General features: G+C 41.7%; 1 long non-coding RNA gene across 1 annotated transcript in view; it reads right to left on the bottom strand.

The window, feature by feature from the left end:
• Nucleotides 1–21845, bottom strand: part of LOC122456797 — a 33107-nt gene extending 11262 nt beyond the window's left edge. Inside the window, exons 1-4 of the long non-coding RNA XR_006275869.1 lie at nt 21721–21845; nt 11647–11782; nt 1369–1450; nt 1065–1120 (exon numbers count right to left, since the gene is read on the bottom strand). This is a non-coding gene — a long non-coding RNA (uncharacterized LOC122456797). The remainder of the gene's footprint in view (nt 1–1064; nt 1121–1368; nt 1451–11646; nt 11783–21720) is intronic.
• Between the last annotated feature and the right edge of the window lie 270 nt (nt 21846–22115).

Genomic DNA, 22115 nt, shown 5'->3' with positions numbered 1-22115 from the left:
TGTCACTATGTTCCAAAACCTCCTCTATCAACTCCTCAGTATTGGACAGTTCCTCAGATTTTTCATTTTAAAAGCATGGCTCAGGTGTAGGACTCTCGCTCACATCCTCTGCATGAAGACGGATGCAAAGAATTAATTTAGCTACTCTTCAAAGGCCTTGTGTTCCTTTAGTGCTCCTTTAGCACCCTGATCATCCAGTGGCCCTATTGATTTTTGGCAGGCTTCCTGCTTCTGATATACTTTAAAAAATTCTGTTCGTTTTTGTGTCTTTTACTAGTTGTTCTTCAAATTATTTTTTGCATGTTTAATTATACATTTAAACTCAACTTGCCAGAGTTTATGTTCCTTTCTATTTTCCTCAGTAGGATTCATCTTCCCTTTTTAAAAGGATGCTTTTTTGTCTCTCACTACCTCTTTTACTCTACTGTTTAGCCAAGGTGGCATTTTTTGGTTGTCTTACTGTTTTTATTTAATATGGGGTATACATTTAGTTTGAGCCTCTATTATGGAGTTTTTAAATTGTTTCCATGAAACTTGCAAGCATTTCACTCTTCTGACTGATAGGACATTAAGATACCCCTTATTTACCCTGGCACATACTTCTTTTTATAACTCTTTATATATTAAATGTTTCATCTAAATGTAAATTTGACACCGATACAATTCCATATCCCCCTTCTTTGCCCACACAGGTATTGTCATAGAGTTTGATAATAGCAAAAGTCTGATGGCTCTTAGTAGTTGACCTGAAAACCTATATAACTTTTTATTTATATAAAAGATGGCTTCACAAAAGAGTGGGAGTAAACGGACCTGGGTTCTCATTCAGGGTCTGCTACTTGGGAAAGTCAGCGCAACTCAACTTCAGGCATTGACCCTATTTTGTAATCCACTCTGAGATCCATGGATGAAATACTCAGTACTATTATTTGCACTTCATCTAAGAGGTACTGTATATAAATGTTATTAATGTAGAAATCCAAATCCACATGGTAGCTCCAGCTATCCTATTTAAAGAAGCATGACAAATCATACAACAAACCCCAAACTCAAGATTTTCCTACCAAGGAAGAATCATTATGATGAAAGTAATCACAGCTCCAGTGAATATCTTGTTGATCTGCAAAGAACACACACAGATGAAATAATGCCATTTCCACTGATTTATAATTAAAAACATTGGTGCAATCACCCTTAAATGGCCTGTGGGTAACATAAGAGAGTCTCATTTGCTGAACCATGGCATTTTATGTTTCCTTCATTCCCAGCCTCTGCAGTAATTTATTATTGCCCATACATTGATTTTACTATGGTGACACAAGTCAGTTAGTATTGGCTTAGCAATCTTCAATATCTAGTTCATATTACCTGGCACAGGTAGCAGGGTATTTTTCCAACTTTCCAGAAGACAATATGTTGATAAACTGTAGAAACTTTCCCCTCAGCTCATCTGAAAGGGAAATTTATAGCTGGTAGCACTTGGCCTGTCATGGTAAACTCTTGATATAATCCCAAAACCAATAAAAATGACAGACTGATTTTCTACCCAATCCAACAGTCTATCTTAATTTAAACAAGCAACTTGTGATAACATGCAAAAAGGCTGGGTTTGTAAGAGCTTGCTCAAATGCACTCCCATATTGAATTTCAGAGACTAAGATTTCTCCAGATTGCCTGATCTGTTTTGTAGTTTTAATGTATGTGGATCTGACAGACCTGGAACTTTGGGCTTTTTGTATTCTTACAATTCCAATGGACTTTGTTAGTTACATATTTATTTGTGTTTGAAAAGTTAAAAAGTACTTTCTTCTTTTATTTTATTGTGTGCAAAGATACCACCATGCTGGATGCCTTATAAATAAAATATATTGTAGGTTCCAGATGATATGAGAATTACTTCTATACCCACTTCTTCATAATCTGGGAAGATATGAGAGTATCTGTGGTCAAGAGATAGGCTCTTGCTCAAGAAGCTAACATCTGCTTCTCTGAAAGAAGCAATCACTTGGCATTGCCACAGGGACGCATTAATTACGCCTCCACCAATACCTGTAGGATCCTCCTGTTTAATTTTATAACCTGTGTCCAAGTTTCAGATACCCTGCGCAAGTTTCCCTGTTGCTTCTAACAGATACCAAAACTGCCTGAAATTCAGACAGAAAATGCACTTTTTATTTCCCCTTCTCTAGATGTAAAACTGTCTCTATGAAGACCTCCAATCCAATCCAAATTCAATCAGTCTTGACCATGATGTAGATCAGGGATCGGCAACCTTTGGCACACAGCCCGCCAGGGTAAGCCCCCTGGTGGGCTGAGCCAGTTTGTTTACCTACTGCGTCCGCAGGTTCGAACGATGGAAGCTCCCACTGGCCGCAGTTTGCCATTCCAGACCAATGGGAGTTGTGGGAAGCAGCGGACAGAATATCCCTAAGCCCACACTGCTTCCCGCAGCCCCCATTAGCCTGGAATGGTGAACCGCAGCCAGTGGGGGCTGCGATCGGCCGAACCTGCAGACGTGGCAGGTAAACAAACCGGCCTGGCCCGGCCTGCCAGGGGGCTTACCCTAGTGGGCCACGTGCCAAAGGCTGCTGATCCCTGATGTAGATTGAAAATTCTTCCCCATGCCAAAAATCTGGCATTGTCTACGGACCCAGCAAAGCTGTTCACAGTCTGGAAGAGCGCCAGCAGATAAGACTCTGCAGATATAGTGGTGGAAGAGCAAATTATTTTCTTTGTCTTCTCTATAACCACAGTATGGAATGCAAAACATATTTCCTAGGCTGGAGGCATTTTATCAAAAGATTTTCAGCTGGCATAAACCAAGTTAGCTCTTATTGCTGTCAGCGGTTGTCTGGTTATCAGCTGAGAATTTGGTCCATAATGTCCTACCAAGTGATAAATAAAATGGTCAACCAGCTGCAAAGTATTCTCCCTTAGAGAAATCTGATGCTCAGTTGGACCGATCAGGCCCTGTGGGCGAGCCAATAAAATAGGTCCTCTGCCTCAACAGTAGGAAAGGTGAACCCTGACCACAAACTGTAGGAGTTAGTAGTCTGGTCATGATGAAATGTCATCTACTTCTCCATATTCACCAAACCCTGCCCAAAATCAAAATCCAGAGTGCTCCCAGCTCAGTGTGTAGGGCCTGAAGTCACCCGAATGAGGCCTGTGATTATCATGGTAGACATGAGACACCAAGTCTAGATAGAAAAAAAAACAACGTCCCATCTGTACAGGTATTGAATTCAGCCACAACTACAAAGTAGGCCTAAACAAAATTTGAGCAGCTCAGCTAGGAGCTTATGGGTGGCCTATCCAACAGAATTGTTTCCTTCTTAACCTCTTCTCTGACTCCCAGACAAGGTGAACATACTCAAACATCATTTTTTTTCCTGAACCCTCAAAAATGTTTCCTGAACCCTCAAAAAAAAAACCCATCATGTTTGGACTGGGGTTCAGGATGGCTGTTATTTTTGCCAAACTGATTTGTCCATCCTGATCTTGTTCATAAATGTATATCCCCACATCATTTGTAAAGTCCGAATCTATGGAGGTGTATACTTAGGGATACATATCCAGCTATCTCATCTAGCTAAGGGCTGTCTTTAGCACTCCCCACTGTGGTAAGTAAGAGTCTGAGATGAGAAATGGGCTCTTAATGTAAAAATGTAATTTCACTGTTGTCTTTTTTCTGCTGTGCTACTGGGATAAACAAAGCAAGATAAAATCTTGACCTACTTATAATTATTGATCCCAACTACAAACTAGTACAGCCCTTCTACAGTGTACAAGTAACATTGAATAGTATAGAATTTAAATGAGGAAATGATTAGAGAAAGTGAGGATCTGCTTAGAGAAATCCCAAAAGGGAATGGAAAAGGCTGCAGCTACTCTGTAGCAGTCCCCTTATATCATGTAAGTATTATTAAAAGTAATTGTTGGCATGTTATGTTACAGAATATGTAAATAAAGGTCCTGAAAAGTTTTTAAGCCACTGAATCCTAGAAAAATATGAAGGTTATTTATTTCAATGTGAACTTTGGAAAACCGAGTGTTAGCATGTTTGTTCAGCCAATAGGCCTCTGTCTCACTAACTGGGGGCATACAGGGGCTGAGCATGTAGCAAAGATACTGGGCTTGACCTTCAAGATGACCTAGTCCTCTGCATTACAGGAAATCCCTTGACAGGCTATTTCAGCAATAGGTTTAGAACTACTGCAGCAGCCAAAGGGAGTGGAGCTATATAAAGGTGATATAAGGAGCAAACTGCAGCCAGCATTAAAGGGTCACTGAAAAGGTAATGTGCTTTATATCATGGAGTCAAAATTGTCCTCCCATGGGATGGAGGTCTCCTGGCATACAGACATTACTACTGCCATTGAGGGGACCAGCCTGCTCTAAATCTTCAAACTTTAGGGAGAGCTTGAAATAAAATATATCATGCCCAAGATACAGTTTGACTTCCTGTCCCAAGGGCACCTTAGCATATGTTTGGAAGGAACCCTTTAAATAATGTCTTTTCCATGTTTTGTCCTTATCTGTCCTGCACGCTTCACTTTGTGGCTTGCTCCGAGCAACAACTTGACTGTTTTTCCTTTGATTTGGTTTTGTTATATGCTTCTTTTCACTGCAAGTTTCTTCTGAATGGCACTGCATCGCAGTTCTGGCAGCATAAAATTGGTTCCGCTTATTTGCAGTCTTTGAAGTTTGACGCAGCACAGAGCGTGCACTTCAAATGGGAGCCTCTGGCTCAACTCCCCTACTCAGTTCTGATGTGCACAGATTGCGTCCAGTAACTTGGAAATCTACCAAACTTTTCTGGTCCTTTATGAAAGAAGCAGACTACTCAAAACAAAAATAGAATACATACATTAAAATGTATACATTGTTTTGTTTCTTCTCTTGTACCTTTCTATATTTGATGCATCACTGTGAACCAATAATTTTGAGACATAAAACACTGAAGCCATGTAATTTATGTTAATTTGATTCTAGTTAATAATATTAAACAACTGAAGTCATTTCTGGGGAGGAAGTGGGATTATATGCATTGTAATGATCCAATACAATACACAATTTTCTAAGAGAATATTCAGTGCATATTAGGGGTCTATTCTCCACAGTATACATGCTGATGGATTATTATATAGTAGATGATGAAGCCAGCATACTTCTTTGATGAGCATTTTTCTACCGAAGGAGTGGAGTCTCGCAGCAATGAGGAAAGATCTTATGGTCGACAAGGGATATTGCTGTTGCAAGTGAGATGAGGTCACAGAGTTTAAGTGGAGTGGAACCTATGCTAAAGAAGCTAATACTATAATTGGAATCATGCTAACTGGAGCACCATCCTTCGAAGCCAACTGTAGCACCAAACTAGCTGCAAAATCTTGGAGGTATTTTTTTCTGCACAGGGTCATGTATAATTTAATTCATGTTGTGTGTGTGTGTGTGTGTGTAGGAGTAGGTTCATTCTTTACTTTATTATGTATCTTTTTACCATGAGGTTAAAGTTGACAAGATCGTTACAAAAATGATTAGGGGGCTGGAGCACATGATTTATGAGGAGAGGCTGAGGGAACTGGGATTATTTAGTCTGCAGAAGAGAAGAATGAGGGGGGATTTGATAGCTGCTTTCAAGTACCTGAAAGGGGGTTCCAAAGAGGATGGATCTAGACTGTTCTCAGTGGTAGCAGACGACAGAACAAGGAGTAATAGTCTCAAGTTGCAGTGGGGAAGGTTTAGGTTGGATATTAGGTAAAACTTTTTTCCACTAGGAGGGTAGTGAAGCACTGGAATGGGTTACCTAGGGAGGTGGCTGGAATCTCCTTCCTTAGAGGTTTTTCAAGTCAGGCTTGACAAAGCTGGCTGGGATGATTTAGTTGGGGATTGGTCCTGCTTTGAGCAGGGGATTGGACTAGATGACCTCCTGAGGTCCCTTCCAACCCTGATATTCTATGATCTCACAGCCCAGCTTGAAATACAGGGGTTGAATGGAAACTACAGAGTAACAGATCCTGGTAACAAATCTGACAAAAAAAGAATAGCACAGGGATAAGGTGTCAGTTAAACAAAGATCCAGCTGAGAATGACAGGTTTCAGAGTAGCAGCCCTGTTAGTCTGTATCCGCAAAAAGAAAAGGAGGACTTGTGGCACCTTAGAGACTAACAAATGTATTTGAGCATAAGCTTTTGGTGAGCTACAGCTCACTTCATCGGATGCATTCAGTGGAAAATACAGTGGTGAGATTTATATACACAGAGAACATGAAATAATGGGTGTTACCATACACACTGTAATGAGAGTGATCAGGTCAGGTGAGCTATTACCAGCAGGAGAGCGGGGGGGGGACGGACCTTTTGTAGTGATAATCAAGGTGGGCCCACCTTGATTATCACTAGAAAAGGTTCCCACACCTTCCCCCCACCCCCTGCTCTCCTGCTGGTAATAGCTTACCTGACCTGATCACTCTTGTTACAGTGTGTATGGTAACACCCATTATTTCATGTTCTCTGTGTATATAAATCTCACCACTGTATTTTCCACTGAATGCATCCGATGAAGTGAGCTGTAGTTCACGAAAGTTTATGTTCAAATACATTTGTTAGTCTCTAAGGTGCCACAAGTACTCCTTTTCTTCTTCCAGTTGAGAATGTTACCCATTATGTCTGCAGAAACCAGCAGCAAGCATAATGTCTCTAGCCTGCTTAGGGCTAGAAACTTGCTGTCTCTTGCTCCATCAGTTTGCAGCACAGTTCTGGATTTGCTGGGAAGCAAGGTCATTGTCATTATCCACAGGGGAAGCAGGGCTAGAGACATGTCCCTTCTGGATCTTGGCTTGGTTCTTGCAATGCTATTCAGCTTCAGCCCTGTGCTTCCAAACGCTTTGCAGCCAAATTGTAGCTGTCGCTGCATCTGTGCATTGAGTCTAAAGGCTAGGAAAGGGGTTCTGTGTCCTCTCCATTGAGACTAGCACATCCATGCAAAGCAGCCATAAGCTGCTTAGTAATCATTTTTTGAGTTATGATCATGCTGGTGATTAGAATTTTAGGTTAATCACAAGTGTTAGTGTGAACTTTGTCCTACTCTCCTACTTCACATGTAACTGTACTCGCTCTTTAACATTCAGAATAGTTATAATGTGGCTTTGACTTCCCTGTTAACATGTGTGGCTGTCTAATAATGACAGCTGACACTGGGCCAGATCCTCAGTTGATGTGAATTGGCTTGGCTCCATTGGATTCACTAGAGAGGTCAGTTTACAGCAACTAAACATCTAGCCTATGTATTTGTGTCAACTATGTCAACATGCAGCAGAATGAGCTAAAAGGGTCACAAAGAAGTCTTTTAAACTGATGTTTAGAATAAAATGGATGGTTGGACAAAAGCAGAACTTGTCCGGCATATGGCCTCCTTTCTGCTTCATGTTTATAAACACCCTCCTTTGACGTTCAAACTCACTTTGATTTCATATTGATGTGAGTAAAGGAAGTCTCTTTTGGGGACCTTTTAGTGTATATTTATAAAGACTGATTCCCATGATATGGCCACATCAACAGCTCTTTGCCAGGACTTAATTCACATGCCCTCCTCTCTACTCTAATCCTGTTTATTCTGTGACATTATTGGCCTTGAGGTTTTGGATGCCTCATGCCTGGTTTTATTACTTGTTTATAAGGTTCTTATTAGTTACATATATTCTAATGCAAGTTCATTACAGTGAACTTTTAATAGAGTTATGCAGGACTTAGGGTCTGCCACACCTATTTCTGCTGCACAGTGCCTTACTCTACAATTGGTGCCAGATCAAATTGCAATAGCTCCATTATCCCAGCGAGGATCTGACCATGATTGTCCATAAGTAATGATTTCAATGGCACTACTTATGACACAAGTTATTACTCAGCATACGTGGCAGTCAGACCCTTAAGATCAATAGGAGCAGTACAGCTAGCTCACCACTGACCACTTTGAAAATGGATCCTATTCTCTCAGCCTACAACAGTGACAGCTAAACTGAGCGGAGATATTGCAACAAGGGTTTTGTTCTTCCATTAAAAGATTGAAAAAAGCATCCCCCTCCTCCCCCCTGCTTCATGGAGCACAAAATGACGAAGGAAAATTGGTTCATTTTAGCTGAGTGAGTTTTCCCTTTTGGTCCTATATTGTACTTGCTGTATGGTGGTATCAGTCTCACTGTCAGGATAGTGAGCTTGGACATAAGAATGGCCATACTGGGTCAGACCAAAGGTCCATCAAGCCCAGTGTCCTGTCTTCTGACAGTGGCCAATGCCAGGTCCCCCAGAGGGAATGAACAGAACAGGTAATCAACAAGTGATCCATCCCCTGTTGCCCATTCCCAGCTTATGGCAAACAGGCTAGGGACACCATCCCTGCCCATCCTGGCTAATAGCCATTGATGGACCTTTCTTCCATGAACTTGTTTAGTTCTTTTTTGAATCCTGTTATAGACTTGGCCTTCACAACATCCTCTGGCAAGGAGTTCCACAGGTTGACTGTGCATTGTGTGAAAAAATACTACCTTTTGTTTGTTTTAAACGTGCTGCCTATTAATTTCATTTGGTGACTCCTAGTTCTTGTGTTATGAGAAGGAGTAAATAACACTTCCTTATTTACTTTCTCCACACTAGTCATGATTTTATAGACCTCTATCATATCCCCCTTTAGTCATCTCTTTTCCAAGCTGAAAAGTCCCAATCTTATTAATCTCTCCTCATATGGCAGCTGTTCCATACCCCTAATCATTTTTGTTGCCCTTTTCTGAACCTTTTCCAATTCCATAGATTCATAGATACTAAGGTCAGAAGGGACCATTCTGATCATCTAGTCCAACCTCCTGCACAGCGCAGGCCACAGAATCTCACCCACCCACTCCTACAAAAACCTCACCTATGTCTGAGCTATTGAAGTCCTTAAATCATGGTTTAAAGACTTCAAGGAGCAGAGAAGCCTCCCTCCAGTCACCCATGCCCCATGCTACAGAGGAAGGTGAAAAACCTCCAGGGCCTCTCCAATTTGCCCTGGAGGAAAATTCCTTCCCGACCCCAAATATGGTGATCAGCTAAACCCTGAGCATATGGGCAAGATTCACCAGCCAGATACCCAGGAAAGAATTTTCTGTAGTAACTCAGATCCCATCCATCTAATATTCCATCTCAGGGGATTAGTCCTATTTACCCTGAATATTTAAAGATCAATTACTTACCAAAATCCCATTATCCCATCATACCATCTCCTCCATAAACTTATCGAGTAGAATCTTAAAACCAGATAGATCTTTTGCCCCCACTGCTTCCCTTGGGAGGCTATTCCAAAACTTCACTCCTCTGATGGTTAGAAACCTTCGTCTAATTTCAAGTCTAAACTTCCTGGTGGCCAGTTTATACCCATTTGTTCTTGTGTCCACATTGGTGCTGAGCTTAAATAATTCCTCTCCCTCTCCTGTATTTATCCCTCCAATATATTTATAGAGAGCAATCATATCTCCCCTCAACCTTCTTTTAGTTAGGCTAAACAAGCCAAGCTCCTTAAGTCTCCTTTCATAAGACAAGTTTTCCATTCCTCGGATCATCCTAGTAGCCCTTCTCTGTACCTGCTCCAGTTTGAATTCATCCTTTTTAAACATGGGAGACTAGAACTGCACACAGTATTCTAGGTGAGGTCTCACCAGTGCCTCGTATAATGGTATTAAAACCTCCTTTTCCCTACTGGAAATGCCTCTCCTGATGCATCCCAAAACCGCATTAGCTTTTTTCACAGCCATATCACATTGGCAGCTCATAGTCATCCTATGATCAACCAATACTCCAAGGTCCTTCTCCTCTTCCGTTACTTCTAATTGATGCGTCCCCAACTTATAACTAAAATTCTTGTTATTAATCCCTAAATGCATAATCTTACGCTTCTCACTATTAAATTTCATCCTATTACTATTACTCCAGTTTACAAGGTCATCCAGATCCTCCAGTATAATATCCCGATCCTTCTCTGAATTGGCAATACCTCCCAGCTTTGTATCATCTGCAAACTTTATTAGCACACTCCCACTTTTTGTGCCAAGATCAGTAATAAAAAGATTAAATAAGATTGGTCCCAAAACCAATCCCTGAGGAACTCCACTGGTAACCTCCCTCCAACCTGACAGTTCTCCTTTCAGTAGGACCCGTTGCAGTCTCCCCTTTAACCAATTCCTTACCCATCTTTTGATGTTCAAAATTCCAATATATCTTTTTTGAGATGGGGCTACCACATCTGCACACAGTAGTCAAGATGTGGGCAAAACATAGATTTATATAGAGGCAATATGATATTTTCTGTCTTATTATCTATACCTTTTTAATGATTCCCAACATACTGTTTGTTTTTTTGACTGCCGCTGCACACTGAGTGGGTGTTTTCAGAGAACTATCCACAATGACTCCAAGATCTCTTTCTTGAGTGACAACAACCAATTTAGACCCCCATCATTTTGTATGTATAGTTGAAATTATGTTTTGCAATGTGCATTACTTTGCATTTATCAACATTGTATTTCATCTGCCATTTTGTTGCCCACCTACCCAGTTTTGAGAGATCCTTTTGTAGCTCTTCGCAGTCTGCCTGGAACTTAACTATCTTGAACAATTTTGTATCATCTGCAAATTTTGCTACCTCACAGTTTCCTCCTTTTCCCAGTTCATTTATGAATATATTGAATAGGACTGGGCCCAATACAGACCCCTCTAGGACACCACTATATACCTCTCTCCATTCTGAAAACTGACCATTTATTCCTACCCTTGGTTTCCTATCTTTTAACCAAAAAAGAAAAGGAGTACTTGTGGCACCTTAGAGACTAACAAATTTATTTGAGCATATGCTTTCGTGAGCTACAGCTCACTTCATCAGATGCATTCGGTGGAAAGCTTATGCTCAAATAAATTTGTTAGTCTCTAAGGTGCCACAAGTACTCCTTTTCTTTTTTGCGAATACAGACTAACATGGCTGCTACTCTGAAACCTATCTTTTAACCAGTTACCAGTCCATGAAAGAACCTTCCGTCTTATGCATGACAGCTTATTTTGCTTGAGACACTTTGGTAAGGGACCTTCTTGAAGGCTTTCTGAAAATCCCAGTACACTATATCCACTGGATCCCCTTTCTCCACATGCTTGTTGACCCCCTCAAACAATTCTAAAAGTTTGGTGAGGCATGATTTTCCTTTACAAAAACCATGTTGACTCTTCCCCAACAAATTATGGTCATCTATGTGTCTGACAATTTTGTTCTTTACTATAGTTTCAACCAGTTTTCCCAGTACTGAAGTCAGGCTTACCGGCCTGTAATTGCCAGGATCACCTCTGGAGCCCTTTTTAAAAATTGGCATTTAAAATTATAGGTTACAGAATACAGTTAGCAGTTCTGCAATTTCACATTTGAGTTCCTTCAGAACTCTTGGGTGAATACCATCTGGTCTGGTGACTTATTACTGTTTAGTTTATCCATTTGTTATTGACATATTTGCAGCCAGAGAACTCTGTTATTTCCTTGCAATCACCTGACAAGAAATGCATTGATCTACCTCTGGCTCTGAATATGAAATTATAATTATACATTAGGAGTAAATCATAAGGTTAGACCACTTACATTGATATCTCAACAACGGGCCAAGTTTGCTAGTAGCCTCTAACTTCTTTGCACTTCTCCAGAGATGTACAGTAGCTGATTGACCAGACAAACCATTTTTCCAGGTGCTTGATGAAGCCGAAGTATACCAGTGAATCTTGCCATGTGAGAGAGAATGAGAGAGAGATGCTCATCAGCACCAACAAAGCAACAGAGACTAATGAAGACAACAAGGGTGAAAAAGATGAGAAAAATAAAGTCACAGGCTTTTTAGATATCTTTCTTTCCATCTCTCTCTGGCAACAGGCCCCTTTATCATGGACATTACAGCTTGACCGATAATATTATGTCTTGAAAATCAAAAGCATACAAACCTAAGTAGAGATGCAGTCTTAAAAATAAATAAAAGGTGATGGTCGTTATTAGCAACTCTCTCACACCTTTATCTAGCCAACGGCAAAAGTATAACAAACAGAATTATAGGATGTTGAATATGAATGTGGTAAGCTGTACTGTCAAGGCTCCTAGCTCAAAATGTGACTGATTTTTTGTTTTTTAAACCTGTTTGCAATATCCAAGGATTTGTAAAGGTTTATTTCTCTTCCCTTCTCCCCCCCCCCCGAAGGAATACAAGCAATTGGTGCCAGCAGCCCCTCTGTCAAATTATAAATCTGTGTGTGTGTGTGTGTGTGTGTGTTTGTGTGTGTGTGTAAGAGAGACACGAATGGAAAGAATTCAGAAAGAAACATTTTAATTTCAAGGTTTCCAAGTGGTTTTTATTAATAATAAAGGGAAGGATAAAAGTCACTTGAAATTATCAATACCTGGCTAATGTCACTTGCAAAATTCAAGATTATTAAATAGACTGTATGGAGTATCACATTTCTATGGCTTTAGGTTAAAAGGAGCTACCCTCTGCCACAGTTTACAGGATAATAAATTAAAATAAAATAAAAAGTGAATACATTTTTGAACTATCTATGTAAAAAACTAGAAGAACACATGAGCCTCTGCATTGGTATCAGCATAGGAAGGTCTAATTAACCGAAAGTAAAACAGGTATATGGGTTTGTGCACAGAATTATAGAATATCAGGGTTGAAAGGGACCTCAGGAGGTCATCTAGTCCAATCCCTTGTTCAAAGCAGGACCAATCCCCAACTAAATCATCCCAGCCAGGGCTTTGTCAAGCCTGACTCTAAAAACCTCTAAGGAAGGAGATTCCACCCACCTCCTAGATAACCCATTCCAGTGCTTCACCAGCCTCCTAGTGAAAAAGTTTTTCCTAATATCCAACCTAAACCTCCCTCACTGCAACTTGAGACCATTACTCCTTGTTCTGTCATCTGCTACCACTGAGAACAGTCTAGATCCATCTTCTTTGGAACCCCCTTTCAGGTAGTTGAAAGCAGCTATCAAATCCCCCCTCATTCTTCTCTTCTGCAGACTAAATAATCCCAGTTCTCTCAGCCTCTCCTAAATCATAAATCATGTGTTCCAGCCCCCCTAATCATTTTTGTTGCCCTCTGTTGGACTGTTTCCAACTTTTCCATATCCTTCTTGTAATGTGGGGCCCCAAACTGGACACAGTACTCCAGATGAGGCCTCAACAATGCCGAATAGAGGGGAATGATCACGTCCCTCGATCTGCTGGCAATGTTCCTACTTATACAGCCCAAAAAGCCATTAGCCTTCTTGGCAACAACGGCACACTGTTGACTCATATCCAGCTTCTCATCCACTGTAACCCCTAGGTCTTTTCTGAGGAACTGCTGCTTAGCCATTCGGTCCCTAGTCTGTAGCAGTGCCTGGGATTCTTCCGTCCTAAGTGCAGGACTCTGCACTTGTCCTTGTTGAACCTCATCAGATTTCTTTTGGCCCAATCCCCTAATTTGTCTAGATCCCTCTGTATCCTATCCCTCCCCTCCAGTGTATCTACCACTCCTCCCAGTTTAGTGTCATCTGCAAACTTGCTGAGGGTGCAATCCACGCCATCCTCCAGATCATTAATGAAGATATTGAACAAAACCGGCCGAGGACCGACCCTTTGGGGCACTCTGCTTGACACTGGCTGCCAACTAGATGAGGAGCCATTGATCATTACCTGTTGAACCCGATGATGTAGCCAGTTTTCTATGCACCTTATAGTCCATTCATCCAGCCCATACTTTTTTAATTTGCTGGCAAGAATACTGTGGGAGACGGTGTCAAAAGTTTTGCTAAAGTCAAGGAATAACACATCCACTGCTTTCCCCTGATCCACAGAGCCAGTTATCTCATCATAGAAGGCAATTAGGTTAGTCAGGCATGACTTGCACTTGGTGAATCCACATTGACTGTTCCTGATCACTTTCTTCTCCTTCAAGTGCTTGATTTCTTGAGGACCTGCTCCATGATTTTTCCAGGGACTGAGGTGAGACTGACTGGCTTGTAGTTCCCTGGATCCTCCTTCTTCCCTTTTTTTAAAGATGGGTACTACATTAGCCCTTTTCCAGTCATCTGGGACCTCCTCCGTTCACCATGAGTTTTCAAAGATAATGGCCAATGGCTCTGCAATCACATCTGCCAACTCCTTTAGCATTCTCGGATGCAGCACATCCAACCCCATGGATTGTGCTCGTCCAGCTTTTCTAAATAGTCCCGAACCACTTCTTTCTCCACAGAGGGCTGGTCACCTCCTCCCATGCTGTGGTGCCCAGTGCAGTAGTCTGGGAGCTAATCTTGTTCATGAAGACAGGCAAAAAAAGCACTTAGTACATCAGCTTTTTCCACATCCTCTGTCACTAGGTTGCCTCCCCATTCAGTAAGGGGCCCACACTTTCCCTGACCTTCTTCTTGTTGCTAACATACCTGTAGAAACCCTTCTTGTTACTCTTAACATCTCTTGCTAGTTGCAACTCCAGTTGTGATTTGGCCTTCCTGATTTCACTCCTGCATGCCTGAGCAATATTTTTATACTCCTTCCTGGTCATTTGTCCAATCTTCCACTTCTTGTAAGCTTCTTTTTTGTTTTGAAGATCAGCAAGGATTTCACTGTTAAGCCAAACTGGTCGCCTGCCATATTTACTATTCTTTCTACACACCAGGATGGTGTGTTCCTGCAACCTCAATAAGGATTCTTTAAAATACAACCAGCTCTCCTGGACTCCTTTTCCCCTCATGTTATTCTCCCAAGGGATCCTGCCCATCAGTTTCCTGAGGAAGTCAAAGTCTGCTTTTCTGAAGTCCAGGGTCCATATTCTGCTACTCTCCTTTCTTCCTAGTGTTAGGATCCTGAACTCGACCATCTCATGGTCACTGCCTCCCAGGTTCCCATCCACGTTTGCTTCCCCTACTAATTCAGCAGTGTGAAGTGAAGAAACAGATTGACAAAGCCAGAAGAGTACCCAGAAGTCACCTACTACAGGACAGGCCCAACAAAGAAAATAACAGAACGCCACTAGCCATTACCTTCAGCCCCCAACTAAAACCTCTCCAACGCATCCTCAAGGATCTACAACCTATTCTGAAGGACGACCCATCACTCTCACAGATCTTGGGAGACAGGCCAGTCCTTGCTTACAGACAGCCCCCCAATCTAAAGCAAATACTCACCAGCAACCACACACCACACAACAGAACCACTAACCCAGGAACCTATCCTTGCAACAGAGCCCGTTGCCAACTCTGTCCACATATCTATTCAGGGGACACCATCATAGGGCCTAATCACATCAGCCACACTATCAGAGGCTCGTTCACCTGCGCATCTACCAATGTGATATATGCCATCATGCGCCAGCAATGCCCCTCTGCCATGTACATTGGTCAAACTGGACAGTCTCTACGTAAAAGAATAAATGGACACAAATCAGACGTCAAGAATTATAACATTCAAAAACCAATCAGAGAACACTTCAAATCTCTCCGGTCACTCGATTAGAGACCTGAGAGTGGCTATCCTTCAACAAAAAAACTTCAAAAACAGACTCCAGCGAGAGACTGCTGAATTGGAATTAATTTGCAAACTGGATACAATTAACTTAGGCTTGAATAGAGATTGGGAGTGGATGAGTCATTACACAAAGTAAAACTATTTCCCCATGTTATTTCTCCCCCCCACCCCACCCCACCCCACCCCCCACTGTTCCTCAGATGTTCTTGTTAACTGCTGGAAATGGCCCACCTTGCTTGTCACCATGAAAGGTTTTCCTCCTCCCCCCTCCCGCTGGTGATGGCTTATCTAAGTGATCACTCTCCTTACAGTGTATATGATAAAACCCATTGTTTCATGTTCTCTGTGTGTGTATATAAATCTCCCCACTGTATTTTCCACTGAATGCATCCAATGAAGTGAGCTGTAGCTCATGAAAGCTTATGCTCAAATAAATTTGTTAGTCTCTAAAATGCCACAAGTACTCCTTTTCTTTTTGTGAATACAGACTAATACGGCTGCTACTCTGAAACGTGTCATTATGTCAGGTTTTTCTGTGGAGCTCTGAGCAGTCATACTGCTCTCTTACATACAATGCAATTCCCCCACCTTTTCTGCCCTGCCTGTCCTTCCTGAACAGTTTATATCCATCCATGACAGTACTCCAGTCATGTGAGTTATCCCACCAAATCTCTCCCTCCAATGACGCATTGGAGAATAAGGGATTTAAATGAGATGGAAAAAGGCTGAACGATAATCTGATAACATCTGCTAAATCAGCAGTCTATTAAAATAAAGTTATGATAATGCTTACATGTGCTGTCAGATCTGCCATGTTCCAGTTATTTATTAAGAATGGTTGACAATTTTGGATAATTTATTTACAAGGGCTGGTATTGATTTTCAAATAGACACTTAATTGATGTAAACAAACAGCCATAGAAATAGGCCTCCCTATTCATCATACAATTATTTTCTTTAAACTATAGGCATTTGGCACTTGGGGCTAGCAATGATATCTCTAATTGCATAACGTCAGTCCTTAATCTCTCTAAATCTCTATTGTTTTCCCACCCATTAAAGAGGAAACATCTTCTATAAACCTACTTCTCCTACAAGCCACAGTGATTGCACAGTATCATATACCCTGTTACAACTTGTTGTCTTAGGACACAAGACTCATGATTACGCCCCGCAGGCCAATTAAAGAGGTGATTCATCAGTTCATACAGGATGGCCAAGATTTTCAAAACTTGATACCAACATTTGGACACTGACGTCCATATTTATGCAGCTAAGTAAGTGGCCTGATTCTTAGAAATGTTAGGCATCCTGCAGGTCTCCCAGAAGTGCAGTACTTTTAAAAATCAGGCCAGATGTTTTAATAGCTTCATAGATTCCAAGACCAGAAGGGACCATTGGATTATCTAGTCTGATCTTCCATATAAAACAGGCCAGAGAACTCCCCCAAAATAATTCCAAGAGCAGATCTTTTAGAAAAGCATCCAATCTTGATTTAACAATTCTCAGTGATGAGGAATCCACCACCACTCGTTCCGATGGTTAATTACACTTACCATTAAAAATATATGCCTTATTTCCAGTCTGAATTTGTCTCACTTCAATTTCCAGCAATTGGCTCATCTTATACCATTCTCTACTAAACTACAGTACTCATTATTAAATATTTGTTCCCCATGTAAGTATTTATAAACTGTAATCAAGTCACCCCTTAACTTTCCCTTTGTTAAGCTAAATAGATTGAGTTCCTTCAGTCACTATAAGGCAGGTTTTCTAATCCTTCAATCATTCCCATGACTCATCTCTGAACCCCCTCCAATTTATCAACTTCCTTTCTGAATTATGGACACCAGAACTGAACTCAGTATTCCAGAAGCAACCAGACCAGTGCCAAATATAGGTGTAAAATAACCTCTTCTTCCACTCAAGATTCTCATTTGTGCATCCTATGATCGCATCAGCCTTTTTGGCCACACAATGTCACACTGGGATCTCATGTTTAGCTGATTATACAGCAAAACCTTCAAATCTTTTTCAGTCACTGCTTCCCACAGCACCTCACCCTGCATTCTTTGTTCCTAGATGCATACATTTACATTTAGCGATATTAAAATGCATATTGAGTGCTTGTACCCAGTTTACAAGCAATCCAGATCACTTTGAATCAGAGACCTGTCCTATTTATCGTTTGTCACTCCCCAATTTTTGTGTCATCTGCAAAATTAATCAGTGATGATTTTATGTTTTCTTCCAGCTCACTGATAAAAATGTTAAATAGTGTAGGGCCAGGAACTTATCCCAATGGGGCCCCACCAGACACACCCATTCGATTCAAGGAATCAATTCTGAAGCACTTAGAGGAGAGGAACGTGATCAGGAACAGTCAGCATGGATTCATCAAGGGCAAGTCATGCCTGACTAATCTAATTGCCTTCTATGACGAGATAACTGACTCTGTGGATGAGGGGAAGCAGTGGATGTGTTATTCCTTGACTTTAGCAAAGCTTTTGACACTGTCTCCCACAGTATTCTTACCAGCAAGTTAAAGAAGTATGGGCTGGATGAATGAACTATAAGGTGCATAGGAACCTGGCTAGATTGTCAGGCTCAACAGGTAGTGATCAATGGCTCCATGTCTAGTTGGCAGCTGGTTTCAAGTGGAGTGCCCCAAGGGTCGGTTCTTGGGCCGGTTTTGTTCAATATCTTCATAAATGATCTGGAGGGTGGTGGGGATTGCACCCTCAGCAAGTTTGCAGATGACACTAAACTGGGAGGAGTGGTAGATACGCTGGAGGGTAGGGATAGGATACAGAGGGACGTAGACAAATTAGGGGATTGGGCCAAAAGAAATCTGATGAGGTTCAACAAGGACAAGTGCAGAGTCCTACACTTAGGACGGAAGAATCCCATGCACTGCTACAGACTAGGGACCGAATGGCTAGGCAGCAGTTCTGCAGAAAAGGACGTAGGGGTTACAGTGGACGAGAAGCTGGATATGAGTCAACAGTGTGCCATTGTTGCCAAGAAAGCCAATGGCATTTTGGGCTGTATAAGTAGGGGCATTGCCAGCAGATCGAGGGACGTGATCGTTCCCCTCTATTCAACATTGGTGAGGCCTCATCTGGAGTACTGTGTCCAGTTTTGGGCCCCACACTACAAGAAGGATGTGGAAAAATTGGAAAATATCCAGCGGCGGGCAACAAAAATGATTAGGGGACTGGAACACATGACTTATGAGGAGAGGCTGAGGGAACTGGGAAGTCTGCGGAAGAGAAGAATGAAGGGGGATTTGATAGCTGCTTTCAAGTACCTAAAAGGGGGTTCCAAAGAAGATGGATCTAGACTGTTCTCAGTGGTAGCAGATGACAGAACAAGGAGTAATGGTCTCAAGTTGCAGCGGGGGAGGTTTAGGTTGGATATTAGGAAAAACTTTTTCACTAGGAGGGTGGTGAATCATTGGAATGCGTTACTTAGGGAGGTGGTGGAATCTCCTTCCTTAGAAGTTTTTAAGGTCAGTCTTGACAAAGCCCTGGCTGGGATGATTTAGTTGGGGATTGGTCCTGCTTTGAGCAGGGGGTTGGACTAGATGACCTCCTGTGGTCCCTTCCAAACCTGATGTTCTATGATTCTATGATGACAATTCCCTGTTTACAGATAGGTCTCAAAATGTATCAGTTAGCCAGCTTTCGATCCATTTAATGTTTACCATGTTAATTTTATATCATTCTAGATTTGTAATCAAAATGTGTGGTACCATGTCAAATGCCTTGCAGAAATCTAAGTATATTACATTAACATTATTACCTTTATCCATTAACTTGTAATGTCATCAAAAAAGGTAACAAGTTAGTTTGACAGGATCTATTTTCATAAGCCCAAATTTTATTTACATTAATTACATTACCCTCCTTTAATTTCACGTACCCAGACTTTCAGCTGAATGATTGCAATTTGTTCATAATATGAGTCGGCATGCTGGAGAATAGGGGTACTCCTTGATTTTGATATTCCCTGCACCTTTGACTTGCTGTGTGTCCTTGTACAAATTATTTAATCTCTTTAGGCCTGATTAACTATTGCCCTGCATCTCGTGTAACCATCTGCATCAATGTAACCTGGGTGTAAAACTCCATTGTTCTGATTTTTTCAGCATTTTGCATTAACTTTGCAGTGACAGAGCAAATGTGAATCAGACCCTGAGTCTGTTTTCTATCTGTAAAATGGTGCTCATGCTTATGTGTTTTGAATATGTTTGCACAGCACCTTGCAGAACATTAAGTGATAATTTGTAGCAAGAGTCGTGTTAATTCCAAGGTAAATCTAGTGTGCCTTATTAAAATGGATGCATAGCATAAAATGAATTACACCCAGGCAGACATAACTATAGCTGTAGCAACATTTTCATCTGTAATGCATCTTGGTGGTAAAGATCAATGGGCTGAAGAACTTTATGCACTGTACTCTTACCAAACCTCTGATTCCTTCTCCAGTGTTTGAGGCAGCAATCTCAGGAGGGGAAAATAGTTGCCAGAATGACAATAAGTTAGTTTAACAGTAAACATGCAGCAAAAGATTCCTGGATTATACCATGGCTTTTCTGTTGCTGAACTCTGCAATGGTAGTCACGAAAGCTACTTGGAAGCAGTCAGAAAATGTCCCAAACTGTGCTGGAATCCAGTAATTGAAGATTGACTTTTGCACTTAGTATTTTTGGAGCAATGAAGAATTAGAAGAAAGTGAATGCAAAACAGATCTGAGAGAGAATCATGAGTACAATCAGAAATATAGGTGCAGTGCAAACCACAGTTAGCACTCTGGCAGGCTCTGTGCTGCTATCTCACTGGCTAGCCAAAAAGAACTCATCTAAAACATATGGAAGTTATGGATTACCATTGATATAGCACAGATGGCAATTAAACTACACATAATGTACGGCAGCTAAACTAAAAATGGGCCAGATCCTCAGCTGGTTTAAACTGGTGTTGATCCATGGAAGTCAGAGATTCAATAATTCATATTAGCTAAGGATCTGCCCCTGTGTGTTAGCTTCTGAGCCGTGCTCAGTTTGGACTCATTGTAACTGAGGTGTGGGGTAAAGATGGCTCTAAGAACCTTTCCCTTATCCTGGACAGTCTGGGAACCAAAATGGTCCCCAACCTAATTAGAGCAGTTTACAGGTTGCTGAAGCTCTGTCAGGTGCAGCAATCCCATAGAACTCAGATCAATAATGTAGAGAGGAGCTTGGGGTAATGCAATTGTGCAATGGTTCAGCTACAAAGTAAAGTTGGAAAAAGAGATTAGGAAGGCTGGTCTTGTGATGAAGGCGGAGGAGTAGCTTTCAGGAAATTTGGGTGCTATTCTAAGTTTTTCTATAGACTTTCCATGGGACAGTGGACAAATGCTATCAGAATCTATTAGCCAAACTTTTTCAAGATGTTCAGCTAACTTTGGAAGTCTGTTCTGGGTTCCCATTTGAATCACTAAGGGCATTATTTATAGAGGTGCCATTTTGTTCACTCATCTTTCTCCTTTGCTGCCACTGTTAAAAACATCAATCCAGCCTTGCTTCCCAATTACATCTTGAGTTCAGCATATGATATAAAGTCCCATTAGGTCTCTGTGAAGGGGAAATGTTCACTGCCAACACTGCCCATGATCAGACAAGGACATGGAAGGCTTTTTTCCTTCAAGGCACTACCCTTTTTAGAGCTGCTCTAGCCCTGCAAAGATCTGTGCCGTCAGTGACTCAGCCCTCCAGCCAGGTCACATGTTCAAGCCCACATGTCACAAGGTATATGAAAGGAGTCCAACAAAAGAGATGGCTTTGGGGCTAGGCAGGGGATCTCAGGAATGGGTGGGTGAGGTCAGATTAGATGATCTTGGTGGCCTCTTCCAGCCTTACTGTCTGAGTGTGGAATTGGCCTGCCCTCTGCTAGAGTCTCCACACCAGAGATAACATTGCGTAATCAGCTCCTCTTTAGGAGTAGATAAGGGAGCCCTGGCCCACCCTCTCCCCCAGGTTCTGATCCAGGGCCCAGTGGTAAGCAGCTAAGTCCTACACCCCAGAGTGCTATGCAGCAGCCTCCCTGGATCACTTCCTACCAGTCTGCTCTCTTCCCAACAGGATCTCAAAGAACTGGACACAAAGATAAAGCCTCTGACCTTCAGAGAGTCACAGGTCCCTTCTTTGTCCATTTGGCAAGGTCACTACCACCAGACTTCAGGCAGCAAGAGCTCCTGCTGTGTTCCTTCCTAGGAGCTCAGAACATAACTCAACTCAACTCCACCACCTGTCTGCTCCTGACCTACTCTGCTCCCCTTTTAAGCTCCTCTTCCAGCCTGTGCAAGCTTTGCAGATGTGGCAGGGTGGAGCCACATGGGCCCAGAGCAGCTCTTTAACCCCTTTCTTTCCAGTGTTGGGTTTATACACCCCATGTGAGTCTCCAAGCTCTAGCACCTCTTCTTTCATGACTGGAAATCTAATTCAATTTTATCAAGCGTTTGGACTCCTTTCTCTTCACTTATGTCTGAACATTGGACTTTCAGGATGTTTTTTA

This window comes from Dermochelys coriacea, chromosome 1, assembly GCF_009764565.3.
Source record: "Dermochelys coriacea isolate rDerCor1 chromosome 1, rDerCor1.pri.v4, whole genome shotgun sequence".
NCBI lineage: Eukaryota > Metazoa > Chordata > Testudines > Dermochelyidae > Dermochelys > Dermochelys coriacea.
This window is presented reverse-complemented; position numbering and strand designations above follow the sequence as displayed.